This window comes from Hoplias malabaricus, chromosome 12 (assembly GCF_029633855.1).
Source record: "Hoplias malabaricus isolate fHopMal1 chromosome 12, fHopMal1.hap1, whole genome shotgun sequence".
Taxonomy (NCBI): domain Eukaryota; kingdom Metazoa; phylum Chordata; class Actinopteri; order Characiformes; family Erythrinidae; genus Hoplias; species Hoplias malabaricus.
In genome coordinates this window covers 20,128,419-20,144,787 of record NC_089811.1, presented here as the reverse complement: position 1 = coordinate 20,144,787, position 16,369 = coordinate 20,128,419, and the positions used below count along the sequence as shown (strand labels likewise).

General features: G+C 40.3%; 1 pseudogene; it reads left to right on the top strand.

The window, feature by feature from the left end:
• The first annotated feature begins 3,252 nt into the window (after positions 1 to 3,252).
• The window catches only part of LOC136710411 (MORC family CW-type zinc finger protein 3-like), a 34,233-nt pseudogene continuing 21,116 nt past the window's right edge, over positions 3,253 to 16,369 (top strand).

Here is a 16,369-nt window from a genome sequence, read left to right as displayed (position 1 = left end):
GAGTGGGCACACAGACTGACTGGTAAATTGAGAGCTTTGCTTTATGGCTCAGCTCTCTCTTCACTATGATGGTCCGGTACAGTGACTGCATTACTGCAGAAGCTGCACCTAACCTACAGTCAGTCTCACTATCCCTCTTCCCATCACTTGTAAACAAGAACGCGAGATACTTGAACTCCTACACTTATTCACATACTGACTGCTTCACACTGACTGTTCACACAAGTGAACACTGGAGGCCTCCGTGCGAAGAAGCCAGAAGAACAACATTGTCCCCAAATAGCAGAGAGGCCACCTCCCGAGTCCCATAGACTTCCCCAGAGGGGCTGAGAAGTGTGATGCCATTATAATTGGCACACTTTCTCCGGTTCTCTTTTTTTCAAAATAGGAACCACCTCCCCTGTTTGCTAATCCAAAGGCACCATTCCTGAGGTCCATGCAATATTGTACAGGTGTGTCACCCAAGATAGCACCACATTATCAAGTGCCTTCAGTAACTCTGGGCAAATCTCATCCACTCCTGGGGCTTTGTCACTGCGAAACTTTTTCACCACCTCAGTGACTTCAGCCAAGGAAATGGAATCTGTCATCCTGGACACGTCTGGCCCTACCTCCTGCACAGGAGGCATGTCTCTTGGGTTAAGGACTTCCTCAAAGTGCTCCTTTCAATGCCCAACAATACGCTCACTCAAGTTCAGAGTTTCACCATTCTTACTTAGCACAGCTTGGACAGTGTCCCCCTTTGCCCTCCTGAGTTGTCGGAGTGTTCTCCAGAACCTTTTTGAGGCAGCACGGAAGTCATTCCCCATGGCCTATCCAAACTCCTCCCATGCCACAGCTGCAGCCTTTTTCGCCTGCCAGTACCCATAGGCAGAATTGGAAGATCCCTGAGCCAGCAAAGCCCGAAAAGTCTCCATCCATTTGACAGCTTCCCTCACTCCGGGTGTCTGCCATTGGATTCTTGGGTTGCCGCCATAACAGGCACCGACAAGTTTTTCACCACAGCTATATGCAGCTGCTTTCATGATGGAAGTCCGGAACAGGGTCCATTCAGACTCCATTCCCCCTTCCTCCTCTGGAATATGTGAGAAGTTCTCTTGGAGGTGAGAGTTGAAATCCATCTGGACAGAGTCATCTGCCAGCTTTTCCCAGCACAACCTCAATATACATTTGGGCTTACCAGGTCAGTCCGGCAGCTTTCCCTGCCATCAGATCCAACTCACCACCAGATGGTGATCGGTTGACAGCTCAGCCCCTCTTTTTACCTGAGTGTCCAAAATTTATGGCCTTAGATCAGATAACATGACCAAGAAGTCGATGAATGACCTTTGGCTCAGGGTGCTTATGTACCAAGTACACTTATAAGCAAACTTGTTTTTGTTACGGACAAACCATGACTAGCGCAGTCCAACTACATCACACCACTCGGGTTCAGATCAGGCAGACCATTCCTCCCAATCACTCTACTCGAGGTTTCCCAGTCATTGCAAACGTGAGCATTGAAGTCCCTCAGCAAAACAATACAGTCAGTACATGGAATCCTCTCTAGCACTCAACTCACTACCTCCAAGAAGGCTGAATATTCTGAGCTGCTGTTCGGTGCATATGCACACACAACAGTCAAAGTTTTCCTCTCTGCAAGCCGGAGCTGCATTGAGGCAACCCTCTCGTTTACTGGGACAAACTCCAGATGTAACAGCCGCCAACCGGGGACTTGTGAGTATCCACACACGCTTCCAGTGCCTCTCACCCTGTGCAACTGCTGAGTAGTAGAGAGACCAACTATAGGAGAAGTAAGCCTAACTATATCTACCTGGTATCTCTCAACCTCACGCACAAGCTCTGGCTCTTCCCCCCCCCCAAGTCAATTTATGTTCCACGTACCAAGAACCAGTTGACAAGTTTCACAACGCCAGGTGCCCCTTCGCCACCGCTCTGCCCCCGATGGGCATTGCACCACACCCCTACTCTGGATCTTGCGGGTGGTAAGCACACATGATTGTCCCACACTGCCATTTCGGGCTGAGCCCGGTCGGGCTACGTGGGCTGCCTGGGCTCCACCAGGCGCTCCCCATCAGACACTACCCCTAGGCCTGGCTCCAGGCGTAGGTCCTGGTAACCCTCTCCCGGGCAGGGTACACTTAGTTCTAACTGTTCTCATAGGGATGCTTCTTGGATCATGTTTATCTGGATCTTCACTCCAGACCTGTTCGCTATGGGAGACCCTACTGGGAGCTAACAGCTCCAGATAACATAGCCCTGGAGGTCATGAGACGACACAAGCCCTTCCTCCACGACAATGCCCTGATCCAGGGTAAACCTAATCTTCAAAAAAGTAAAAATAAAATTAAATCAAATTTGATCTCTGGTTACAGAGAGAACTTTCCATGAATGGCAGAATTCTGATTTTTAGAAAAAGGTTTGATAACAATATAGTTTAGTGAAGCAACTTTTGTGGATGGAAATGTACTGACAAATAATGAGAAACAATTTTAGTCACAATCAAAGTATTTTAAAGCTATACCACAACAAATGATACAGCTTCTGAAGTGTTGAGTAAATAGTCATATGAATTGCCTCTTTAGCAGGAAAACAGAGATCCTTAAATATAAATTTACAAACATTTATATTAGAAAAGTAATATCTACTGAAAAATGTATATGAGTATATTATAAATAATGCAATTAAAAAGTTAAAACTTATAAAGTGTTAAAAGTGTTTTAGAGACATTTACCTATGTAATTATACTAATGTGTTGATGTGGAAAACATTGTATGAAGAATGACTGGACATGGTATTAATTTTGATGCCTCAGATATTATTTATACTATTCTTTGGCTATTTAGATTTTTTTAAAAAGTGGTTTTTTTTAAGTTTTTATTATGATAAAATACAGTAAAATTATTATGGGGAAATTTAATTTAAATAAGAAAAGATGATCAGCCAAACTTTACACATTTTCTCCATGAGCTTAAGGCATATGGCACCACGATAAAACATGTAAGAAATAAGAAAGAAAAAAAAGACTTTTTATCATGATTTATTTAATGTGTTAGTACATCCCATCCCCTCTTCTGCTTGCTCTTTCTGATTTTTTTTAATAAGGTATAACTTTTTTAATAAGATATACCTTATTTAAAAAAAATCAGAAAGAGCAAGAAGAGGAGGTGGGGCTAAAAAGCTGCTGATGTTGCTCTATAACAAACTCTGCCCCAATATAAATATCAGTTGTGTGTATACTGCTTCACAAATATGGCAAATCCAACAGACATAGGGATCCCTCTGAGTGTGGTAAGTAGGGAATATAAATGTTCTAAATACTATATTATTTGTTGATTTTTAAGCTGTGTTGATTTCATGCACCTAATTTCATTTCCAGGACTAATATTAATAGAACAATATGTACCTTTAGGTAACACAGCTGGGCTTTAAAACCACTGCTGTACCCTTAAAGGTACATTTACATTTGTAGCTTTAGGAATGATAATGAACCTGTACCATACCTTTTTTCTGAGAGTGTATTATTGGACTTGTCATGGTATGAGATAGTTGCATTGCCTGTTATTGTGCTGCCATAAAATGTATCACAGGCACTGTTTGCATTTTGAGGAAATTTTAGAGGAAAGGAGCACCGAAATTATGAACAGACTTTCATTTAGCATGTTGAAGTGGTGGTTTTCTCTGTTTCATTTATCTGATATCTGGGTAACTTTCAGTTTTGTTTCTTCTTCACTTCTGTGTGGGGTGTTTCTGCTCTCTCAGTGTTGATGGCTCAAAGAGAGAACACCATGTTCCTGTACTCTCTGCTGTGAATAACAGCGATTTCCTACCAGATATTATGTCCCAAACACATTTTTACACCACAAAAATAGCACCCTATATATCCCAGTTATTTATTTTGTATCAAAGTTTAGCTCACAAAGAATTTCAATGTTTGTAGACACTGAATAAAAGTTTATGCTCCACAGAGTAGGTCCCCTGTGCAGCTTTGTTTTAAATGGATTTAATGCAGTTTGTGACTAAAGGCCAGTTTCCATCAGTTGTGCTGAAGTGTTTAAGTAAACCTACTGTGATCTAGAGCAGGTCTCTCTGAAGAGATTAATAATGCTTTTAAAAAAGTGTTCTATATAGCACAAAAATGTGTTCTATTATTATGATTTCAAACTTGTAACAATAAATGAACCGTTTATGGTGCCATACAGAAGCTTTTTCTACAAAATGCTATGTAGAACCATCTATAGCTCATTCTCCATCAATCTGAAGAACACTTCATGATGCAAAGGAACCTTTAATCATGCATAGGATTTTCATATGTTGAAAACTCTATATAAAACCATTTTCTTTACTAAAAAAACCCTTGTAGGATCATCATTTTTAAGTGTGAGGTTAGGGCATAAACATATAGCAGTTGTTTTCTGACAGATTTCCCACCTGCTCTAAATTGTATAATTACTACTAATTACTATTATTAGGACTCACCCAGAGGTAAAAAACAAAGCATGAAAAAAGACTGTACCATTTAGGTGTGTGTGTGTGTGTGTGTGATCAAGTTGGTATATACCGTCATGACATCAGGAAAAAAAAAAACATAAGCATGCTACATTACCAACCATCACAAGATCACCTCTACAGTACATTTCCTCAACTAGTCTGTGTTCTCCTTATCCACAACCACTAACTAGACCTTTCAGCTGTTTCTGATAACTCCTTCACATCTGCCCTTAGTTTCCATCCTCTAATGCCGAACTGCACAAGCAGGGATGCGGCAGACTTGGCTACAAATCAGCCTCCGGTCTTACATATGCCTGCCACCCGCGTTCCCTCACCTCAGCCACCAATTCCACATACTTCAGCTTCTTCCTTTTAAATGCTTCATCAACTGCATTCTCAAACGGAACTGTTAGCTCTATGAAATAAACTATCCGTTTACTTTCAGAGTACAGCACTATATCTGGCCTCAGTGTAGTTAACGCAATACACTCTGGGACCTGCAGTATTTTTACCTACATCCACCAGTAATTTCCAATCTCATGCTTCACCCCATCTACCAATTTTTATAGCCTGTGCATGCTCTCGAATATCTTCCCCCTCACGCACAAACCTAATAACTTTATTACTACTACCACTCGTCAATGCATTTACCTCTAAGCATTTGCTGTCCAACAAACATGCTAAGACCCTTAGCACCTGATTATGTCTCCATGTATACCTCCCTTGTGAAAAACTTGAATAACCTTACAAGCTGATAGAATATGCTTCAGCATGCCAACCTCTGTACAAAATCTACAACTAGAGTCTTCACCTACCCACTGTCCAAGATTTTGTGGATTTGGAAGGACGCCATAACAAAAACTTAATATGACTTGCCTCCATTGCCCACAGTTCTTGCCAAGTGATCTTCCGCTTCTATAAATTCTCCCAGCGAAGCCATTGGCCTTGTTTTGCCTGTGACGCTGCTGTTATGCACCGTGCCTCCTCTTCCTGATCACAAATAAAACTAGTCATCATTTGCCTTTTCTCTGGTGATGTGGCCTTACTAAAAGACTTCCACTAATGAGCTCCTGGCTACCTGCACTGCCACTCGTGAGTGCCACTTCTTTCCTGCTTTTGTAACTGGCGCTGCTACTTCAACCTCTGCATCCTTCGATCCTGATAAAATCATCTCACGACTCACCTTTGTGCATTTAAACTCCCCAACTAAACTTGTGAATGGTAGCTGCAGTACCCCTCTCCCATACCATGCAACGCTACTTAAACACTGTGGCACCCCTAGCCACTTCCTTATGGCCTTGTTCATAACCCTTTCCAGCCTCTCTACTTCTGTGGTCGAAATGTCATAAACTGTCAACAGCCAATGCACAGTACTTGTCAGGGTCGTCATGTTGTCCATGTAAGCCCTGATTGGGGGAAGCCAAGTACCAACAGGCAACCTCTCTATGCCTACAACCCAACAACCATTTCCCCTGTACTAAAGGAAAACTGAATGTCCTCAAAATATGCTTTAATAATCCTAGTAACCTTATCTGGCACCTGGAAAATTTTAAAGGCTTTCCATATGAGTTTATGTGGCACTGAGCCAAATGTATTTGCTAGGAAAGCAACATGCAGATCTCTACCCTCTTTCTTTGCTATCTGAATCTGATGCCGGATCATGCTGCTACGTTCCAAACATCCAGCAAAAGAAACCCCTGCCTTTTGCACTGACATATCAATTAATTTGTTTGCTTTCAAGTAAGCAGTAAGTCTCCGCACTATCACACAAAATAAAATCTTACCCTCCACATTAATAAGACTTATGGGCCTTGAAACACTGATATTTTAAAACATGTACTTTCCTAGGAGTGATTTTTGTTTTGATGGGGTGTACTTGGTTAAAGGCAAGAAGTATATAGACAACGGTAAGGGTGTCATGCCCTCATCCTGTCGTGTCTGTTTTTGCCGCCATGTGCTCTTTTAGCACATGGCTCTGTTTGTTATTGTCCATGTCTCCGCCCATGTCCCGCCTTTGTTCCTCCTCCTCATCCATGTCTTATTACCCTCATTATCTGTTCCAGGTTTGTCTTGTCTGTGTTTTGTATTTAAGTCCCCTTGTCTCACTTCCCCTTGTTGGTCATTTGTTTCCTTTCCCAACTCATGTTGTATTGTTTCGCTTCATGTTGCTACCAAGTCTGTCTGTCTCTGGCGTTTCTTTAGTACTGTTTCGTTCCCTGTTGTCGTTACCCTTGTCATGTTATCAAGTCTAGTCTGTCTCTGCTGTTCCTCGTTTCGTTTCCTCTTTCGTGATTTGTTTCTCAGTCAACATGTTTACTTTCTTTTGAAGTCTGTTTTGTATGGTTCTGTATTGTTTAAATAAAATTTGCTGTGTTTTTAGCGAGTCCACCCGCCTCCATCAGTACGCCTCGCGATTCCTGACAAAGGGTGATGGAGGGCATCTGAGAATTACCCTTATTTCCAAAAAACAGTGGTGAAAAGTACACAGTAGTAAGGTCTATCATGCTGAAAAACGGTCAATTTCAGTAACTAGCAAATCAATTGGTGTATCTCTAGTAAAAATGCACAAACAATATTATAATGAAGAAAATCAAGCTTTTATAATATTAGCTAGTGATATTGAAATTAAATAATATTTGTATGTCTAAATGTTTCAAAATAAAATTTTCAATCCTTAAGACAATACAAATAAAAATGGACATTCACACATGTTGTGTGAATACATTGTGTTTTGTACTTTCCTGCATACCTACCTGAACCTGTCACAGCAGCAAGTTTTGTTTTATGGCTGTTTTGACAGAAGTCCTATGCACTGTTCAGTCAACTCACAGACAATCACCCAGAGCGGTACTTGAGCACATGGTGGAAACAACAGACAAGACAGGGCCAGGGCTGACACCCTGCACACTTCAATTGTGCTGCTGAGCTGTTCTCATCATACTGCTGGTAGCCACAGATTGAACTTACATCAGTAAATACAAAGCTGAGATTTAAAAGTCACCAGGATGTGCATAGTAAGAACACACTATTTTCTGGGAACGCAAGTAAGTGGCAGATTTGATGAACACTGCTGCAAAAGGCATGTTTTTGGATTTGTAATAAAATTATTGGAAAATAATTTAGGTCTGTGAAAATAATAGTGACCAGGAGATCATACAGTAATCATGGTAGGCTTAATAACAATAATATTTTAAGCAAGGACACACATGAAAAGTCTTAATTTTAAAAGGCACATTGCTTGTTGCTAAACAAGCACTGGTTGTCTACACTCTTGTCACTGCTGGCCATATACTCCTCATGCATGCACATTTTAACATGGTAATTCGGTAAGTTAATGAGAGCAGAAAGATTTGCCTCTGTGAATTAATGTGAAATTTGTTGCTGATATTACTGAAAGCATGAATTTTATACATCAATGATCGGTTTCATTTTCTAAACCTTTCTAGCAGTGTTTAGGGCAGCACTGAATCTTGCTTGTTATCTTCATAATATCTATTTTTCCCTGTTGCCAATTCAGCTCTAGGTGTACAACATTTGCTGATATAATGAATAAAATGTGTTGGAGATATTTACGCTTGAAACTTGCCATGGATCTCAAGAAGCAGGATTAAGTAACTCTGCCAAATGCTGTTGAAATAATACCACTTAATTCTGCAGTAATGTTTCTCTTTTACAGGTTAGTCCAAAGTTTCTGCACACAAATTCCACCAGCCACACATGGCCCTTCAGCGCTATTGCTGAACTGATAACACACGTTCTAGTTGATTATTACATTGTGTTACTGCTTTTGATATTTTAACATTACTATCTAATCTGCACATTGCATTGTTAATTTAGTATATCTGTACCTTATTTTGGTCATATCTGCAGTTCATTTTAACATTGTTCTGATTGGGAATGGGTGGCAAGGTGGCGCAGCAGGTAGGCGTCGCAGTAACACAGCTACAGGGACCTGGAGGTTAGGTGTTCAAGTCCCGCTCCGGGTGACTGTCTGTGAGAAGTTTGGTGTGTTTTCCCTTTGACTGTGTGCACAGCAAATTCTCCAGTGTTAAATCAACACTATTAGTGTTAACTTAACACTGAGAGTGTTAAATTATTACAGTAACAGTGTTAATTTAACACTAATAATGTTGATTTAACACTGGTGAATTTAGTGTGTGGGATTCCACCGGTTGCTCCGGTTTCTTGCCACGGTCCAAAAACACACGGTTGTAGGTGGATTTGTGACTCAAAAGTGTGTGTGTGTGTTGCCCTGTGAAGACCTTGCACCCAATAGTTCTGTGTAGGCTCCGGACCCACAGTGAACTATTGGATTTATTTAATTCTGTATGTCTTCCTCTGATATTCTAATTAGGAACACATTACTTAACTACTATTGCTTCTCTCGGCTGGATTTCTGTGCATACAAGTCAAATGGACAACTTGGATTAAGAGATTTATTGCAGATTTTTGAGAGCTGAGTGTTAAACTGAGTTCTTAATGCAGTAGTTAGTTCCAATTTGATTGGGGTGTGGAGTTACTGCTGGGGGTGCAGCAAGGCCAATAAATATATGCCTAATGCATAAAACTTATAATAATTCATTCATTCATTCATTGTCTGTAATCGCTTATCCAGTCCAGGGTCATGGTATTTATAATAATTCCAATGTAAACGCAATGTGTTACCTTAGTTTGCATGGTTTATTACGAAGTTGCAGCTTTGTACGTATTACAGTGCTTTAAAAAAAATCCAGTGGATTTTGCATGCAAAAACCTGTAAGTGTGTGTTAAACGGGGGGCTCACATACGGTCCATTAAGGCTCCAGGAATTACTAAACTAAAGCTGTACTTACAAATGGATATACCTGTAACTTTTTACAAGATACATAATGACTTTAAGGACAGAAAGGAAAAGAAAAAGAGGACAATTGAGGTCGTAAATCAGGGTGTCCAATCCTGACTAAAAAGAGCTTAAATGGCTGCAAGATTTCATTCCTTCAAAGCAGATTAGTTGTTTGAAGACTGACAAAACTGATGAAACAGTTGAAACTGGATGGTAACCCTGCATTAATGACAATATGTGGATCATGTTGGATGCCCTTCTTGAGGTACAAGCAAACTCTGGGTCAAGAACTGTCAAGGATGATGAGGATGTAGGTGTAAGTCATTATTTTATTAACAAATCCAAACCAAAATCAAAATGTTGTCTGAAAATAAACACAAGCAGGTAATATAATATGCAATCCAAAAAAACTTTACCAAAGAGAACAAAAACAAATAAACTAACCATTAACATGTGTAAAGTAACGATGGTGCATCCTTGTTGAGATTTTGGAGCACATGTCCAGAAATCCAGGAAGTATCGAGGCTTGCCTCTTTAAGGGAGAGTGATTTCACGATGAGGTCTCAGGCTTTGCTTATTCAGGAAGTGGTCCGAATGTGGGTGAAATTTATGCTTAAGTGTAATTTATGGCATATAGTCATGCTTGAGTATAAAATACCATTCATGTTAACCAGAGATTTTAGGTATTTCATCTTTTATATAATTTCATTAAAAGGTTCAGGGAATTTAATTGCATTGGTGTATGTAAGAGGCACAGTTCAGAAGCCGGATACAATATACATGTCAGTTTATCTCTCAGATGACAATGAAATAAAAACCACTATGATGAATAACATATCCCCCTCTACCACACCAACTGAACATATAGGTAGGAAATTGCTATGGACACATTTTTGCAAGAAATCCTGATTTCCATGCATTTCCCATGAGCAAATATAAAATATGCCAGCAATTATAATTCATTTTAAATACTTAACAGTATCTGATACTCTATGATGTCTTGTTTTTCAGACAATGCATATGACCCAGATGTCATGGCCAGGCAGTTCTGGACTGATATAACTGATGTGAAAGGACAGGACTGCTTCACCTTCATGGATAAAGGAGCAGGGATGGATCATGGAAAAATGCACAAAACGCTAAGGTAGAGGAAGAAAGTTTCAGTGGCTTTTAGAGGGAGTTTAGACATCCCAGTATAATAATAAAGTTCATCTGCTAACTCAGTATTCATGCTGTTTTTTGTTTTTTTTTGATGCAAGGATCATATATATGTGATCATGTATACGTATTTGTACACAATTTGTCTGACATATGTGTATGCTTTCAGTCTCTCTCCCACACATTGGTCCTTTCAAACTTCACGATTAAAAGGGCATATGTATAGGATTTTTTTGGCTGACAAGGAGGACTAATAATGAACACTAATGGTTACTAATAGATAAATGATTTCACACCAGTGGCCGCTGATGCTTTCCAGCACAGGGGAAACACATGATGGTGATGTAAATGCAAGACATTTGAATACTCTCACACAATAGTTTTTAAAATTAGAATCAGTTGTCATTATTGAGTTTTTTATTTTATAATGCTACAAAATAGACACCAATTTATATTTTTAGATATCTTACTTTATTTCTTATGTTTTTCAGACAACAAATATGTGTTTAATTATGTAATATGCTTAGAATGACCAAGAAATTTGGTAATTAGATGTCTGAAAGTAAAATTCCGGAAAATGTCTGGACCTAATTCTCCAGTCTTTTTCCGGAGTTTACATGTGAGCTATTGACACACTTTCTCTTCCTCCTTGCTCTATATTTTTTCCTTTTTCTCACTCCCTTCTCAGCTTTGGCTTCAGTGACAAGCAGGTGATAAAAGGCCATGTCCCCGTGGGTCTTTATGGTAATGGTCTTAAGTCTGGATCCGTGCGCCTCGGGAAGGATGCTATTGTGTTTTCAAAAAATATAGGCACGCTGTGCATGGGACTGCTGTCACAGACCTACCTTCAGGAAACTGGAGCAAATAACATCTTAATACCTATCGTCATGTTCAAATATGTTGGCCGGACCAGTATCCTTATCTAGAGACAGAGAAAGGATTGAGTGGATGTTTGAGAGGCTTGAGTTGAAGACTGGTTGGACAGAATAACTGAATTGTAAAACAGGAACTTGTTTGGAGTTTAAACATTTATTGATCCACTTGGTGTTTACATCCAAATCCCAGCTCTGATTGAGGTGATTAATATTATTTATTATTATTAATACATTTTTATTTATTTATTTGTTAATACTTATTATAACATGCATGCATGTTTACATTTGATCTTTTTCTAAATATTATCAATACTCTAATTAAATTTGTGCTCTGTGGCTGATTGTTGACTATCGTTTTAGGAACAACAAAGGGGCAGGTACTGAAAGGTCTTAAATGCAATCAAAAAGCAGCATCCATTCATGAAATTTACACATATAATTTATATATTATTCCAAACAATACTACTGCTTCACTGTGCAATTTATCACCTTTATTTTATTGCCCTTGAACTTGTTCTTCACTTTTTCCTGAACCTGAGCATGAGGCCAGTCTGCAGGATATTTTGAAACACTCTCTATTTCAGACTATGGGGGAGCTTTCTTCTGAGTTTGAAGCCATTGATACCTATTCCAGCAGCTCCACAGGAACTCGCATCTTCATATGGAATCTCCGCAAGTAAGAATATATATATAAAAAAAAGGAAAGAAAGACAGAAATTATTGATTATGAATTAATTATTTATTTATTTTTAGAATCACCAGATGTATTTCTTTATTAGCCTACAGTTAACTTACATGTACTTTACTATAGCATCTAGTTAATTAGTTGAGATAAAGTAAGGGATCTATTATTCTGTAGTGGAGTATGGACCCAGATCAAGAAATGAAAAATTAAGACTCTGATTCTCCACTCTGTGGAATGTAGGTCCTGTCCAACTTATCATCAGAGTGTGTGCTGAAAGACACACACACACACAAACACACACACACACACACACACACACACACACACACAGAACATTTTCAGAGACCCCCAGGATGACAGGGAGGAGTCATCTTCAAACTTACACACCAGATGACTACTCCCCCTTCTTCTGGAATGTAAAGTGGAAACCCCAAGTTTATGACCCCATTAAGCCTAAAAGATCAATCAGAGCCTTAGAGACCAGGATTAATGAACCCCAGCTTTATTACCATCAGCGTCGGGATGGCGACCCTTAACTTATACAGATAAACAGATGGCCCAGGACTGCCAATGGTGACCTCCAACACGAGTTCAAACCAGACAAACAGCATGGACCAACAGTGATCCCAAGTGGACATTTGCGAAATCACTTTTCGCCCTCTCTCACTCTAAACATCATATCAGGACGCATATGTGCCACTGTTTCTAAACATGTATTCTGTTACTCTCAGGTGACTGTCTACTAACTAACCGAGTGATGTGAATTACTGTTTCAATCACGAGGAAAAATTCCTGTCTCCATTTAGAAAGACGAATTAATTTCTAACATCTAGAATAGTTGGTAATGTACTCGACATATATATATTTGATAAAAGTAATCCAGTACACTCATTATGCTATATTCAAGTATGTATGAAGTATATTTTATTCATTATTCGTATTCGCTGAAAAAATTGTGATCTCTCTCCCTCTCTTCCCTGAAATGTGAAGGAAGTCACGTGAACCTCAGACCCAGGAACCAATCAGAGAACGAGACCTCCCAAATGGGCACGACCGCGGCACCTATGAAAAAGGGAGTTGTTTTCCTGCTCTTGCTCTCTCTTCCACGCTTTTTGATCTCTTCTCATATGGCTCTCGTACGCTTCTTATGCTCTCCCTTATGCTCTTTTGTCTTCTCTCTACGCCGACAAGCCGACTCGTCAAAGACTCTTAAAAGAAAATACCTTCATGCAACTTACAAGGGACGCCTTGTGTCAGTTAGCAGTGCAATACAGAAACTAAAAGAGTAAACTGTCGATTACTTGTCAGTAATCTTTTCTTTTCTCATTTGTGTTTGTCGTTTGTAGCCAAATCCAAGTTTAATTTTACGACTGATCAAAGCAGGTGAAACTTATTTTGGCCAGAATAAGGGCCACCATTGAAATCATAAAATAAGTATTAGCTAATTAATTCGTGAAACAGCTTCTGAAGATCAGAGGAAAACCACGAACTTATTCTGATGCCCTTTCATCTGGAAGGAGACTCCCAACTCAGGACAGCTAGCCAGAGGAAATCCTTCAACTGACGTCGCCACGCTCTGAGGGCGTCTGAAGCGGCCTGCCTCGCAAGTGACAACGCCTACACTGACCCAGCATCAATGCTCCCATGAAAGAAATGCCAGAGCCAGGCTGGATCTAGCTCCAATCACCTCACTGCTGTACCCATCGAGTGGTTGAATCGTGGAAAAATTAAGCTAAATTCCTCATCTTCAGTGCTGATATCGAATTAAATCTCTTGATAAAATTATACCCTAATTAAATAATTTAGCAATACATCATTCACAAGTCATATAGCCTAGCCAAGTATAAAATTCAAACTGGTTTCACCTGCGTTGATTCCGTGAGATTTTGATGATTGTGCTATGTTTATCAACATATCTTTCCTTTTAATAAAGTGTTTCCATCATTTGAAATAATAGTGTGTGGAGTTTGTTCCTTAAGAGTCTGAAAATCCTGAAAACTCAATCCCCTAGCCTTGACAGTATTTCAATCTTTAGTAAATTATTAATATTTTTTATAATAATAATAATAATAATTATTATTATTATTATTATAAGTGATAATCACCATTAAACATAACCAACTCAAATCCTGTTACTCCGCTACAATTCAGTAATTTGAAGCATTTTGAATGATCCATTATAACAGTTTTCAATATTTAAAATCTTTCTGATTTATTATCTCATTAAATTCACTTATGTTTATTCAAAAAATATATAGTTTTGCTTGCATAGAACATGCCGATGTTGGAGGATGGGAGGGGGGTGAGCAAACTCAGAAGGTTTGGGCTGTTCAAGGTGACTTGAAGGTGTGTGTGTAAAGCCATATAGGACTTGAAGATCTGTGAGACTGGGGTGGCGTGAAGGATTCTAGGTCAAAAATGCAGAGGAGCAGCGGAGGAAGCCAAAGAACACTAGAAGGAACACAAGTGTAGAATAGATAACAGGTAAATAGCGTAGCATTAAGGAGCAACATGCTAATATGCATGAAGTAAGAGGCTGGTGCTGTGTGCGAAAACTAGGTTCCTTTTAATGCCTTGAAGGAGCAGGGTGACAAAGTGGTGATGGGAAGAAGGATAAGGAAAACCGTGGATGAGTTTGTGGAAAAAAATTGATGGCTGCTAAGTAAACTTTGATGGTTCATGATTGGATGGAGAAGTGTATGTTGGCAAAAGTGAGGAATGAGGTGGTGGTTTGGAAGTCAAAGCATACAAATAGTTTTATGAAGTTCTTGGAAATGTCTGATGGTTTGCCAGCCAGTCCAGTATGTTGAGAGGATGTTGGGTGCTACGGCCTGGAGGATGAAGTCATGCAAGATGACTGAATGTCAAACGAGACTGCAGAGGAAGAGCATGAGTGACAGTGACAGTGTAAACGATGGGCCCATTCATGCCCCCAAAGAATGGCAGCGACCATAGGATGGGGTACAAGCCATGCATTACGATTGATTCACCAAAATCAGTTGAGAAGAAGGAGAATGGGGGCAATTGAGATACAAACCAGTGACTGCTGTAGTCGCCACCAAAGCCTATAGAAGGAGTGGCATATGTAAATATGGAGGGGTCCTTGGGATTGGAAATGGTGTTATAGAAAAAGAATGAGATGCCATTCCAGTGGCAGGGGGTAGGAGTCAGAAGCTCAGATCGTATTTACAAGCAGGGTCTAGATGAATGTGCTGGAACAGAGAGGAGACGGAGGAGGTGAGGTTAAGGAGGTGTGAAATGAAAGCACAACCTTGGAAAATTATTAACATAGCAACGTTGAGGTGGCCCAGGAGAGAGAGGAGTTGATGCTTAGTACAAATAGTTTGAATAAACAACTGTGATGCCAATTAGGTCGATGCAGAAGGAAGAGAAGGGATGAGTGGTAAAAGGGCCGATCATGAAACCATCTTCATCACCGGATAGAAGTGATGAAACAACCTCAGATTTGGCTTTGGCTGAGAGCAGATTGTGAGCAGAGAAGGAGTCAGGGAGGACTACCAGGCTGGGAGAGAAACCAAAGAAAAGGCCATCAATAAGAAAACAGGTGAAAGTGGAGTCAGGATGACGGGAAAGTCTGGTGGTGAATTTTGGCATGTTGCTGGGAGTAGAAAACTTAAGCAGTCAGCTGCTGCCAAATCTAGGTGGTTTGAGGGGACAGCTGAGCCTGGCCACAGTATATGCAGATCTGCAGGAATCTGCATGATTTGAAGTTGTTATAGATCATCTGGCCATTAAAGTATGACAAGCGTCTATTAAGAGAGAAGTGAGCACGACGCGGCAGGATGGGAAGGATTGCCAAACACGTTGCATTAAAGGGTGGTTCGGGTGGCAAAAACCCAGCAAAAGAGCTCTAAATACTCTAGAACCTCTCGTGGAGACTGGGGGGCACTAGCAGTGGACTGAACACCTGAGCATTAGGAGGAGGCAGAGCTGAGGGCAGGCAGGCTGGGACAGGTTGGCAGCGACACCTGTGGGCAGAGATAGAGAGAGAAAGAAAATGTGAGGGGCCTGAGAAAATGCAGCCTGAAATAGAAGGGGGGTTGGGATCAATAGAAAGTAGGGCAGGGTTCCCCAATAGGTGGCCAGTGGGCCTAATGCAGCATGCAAGTTTGGCCCACCACCAACACAGCTACAGTCACATTGGGTTTTCGCTGCTACTGCTAGAATATCAGCCCTCTTCAGATGTGAAACTGCTGAGACAAAGTGCAAGAGGGTTTACAGCACTGATTGCTGGCCGCACACTCAGCCACATCCATTTCACCAAGCTAAAGCTGTTTCTCATTATGCACTTGTGTTCTTATGTTCTCATTATCTTGG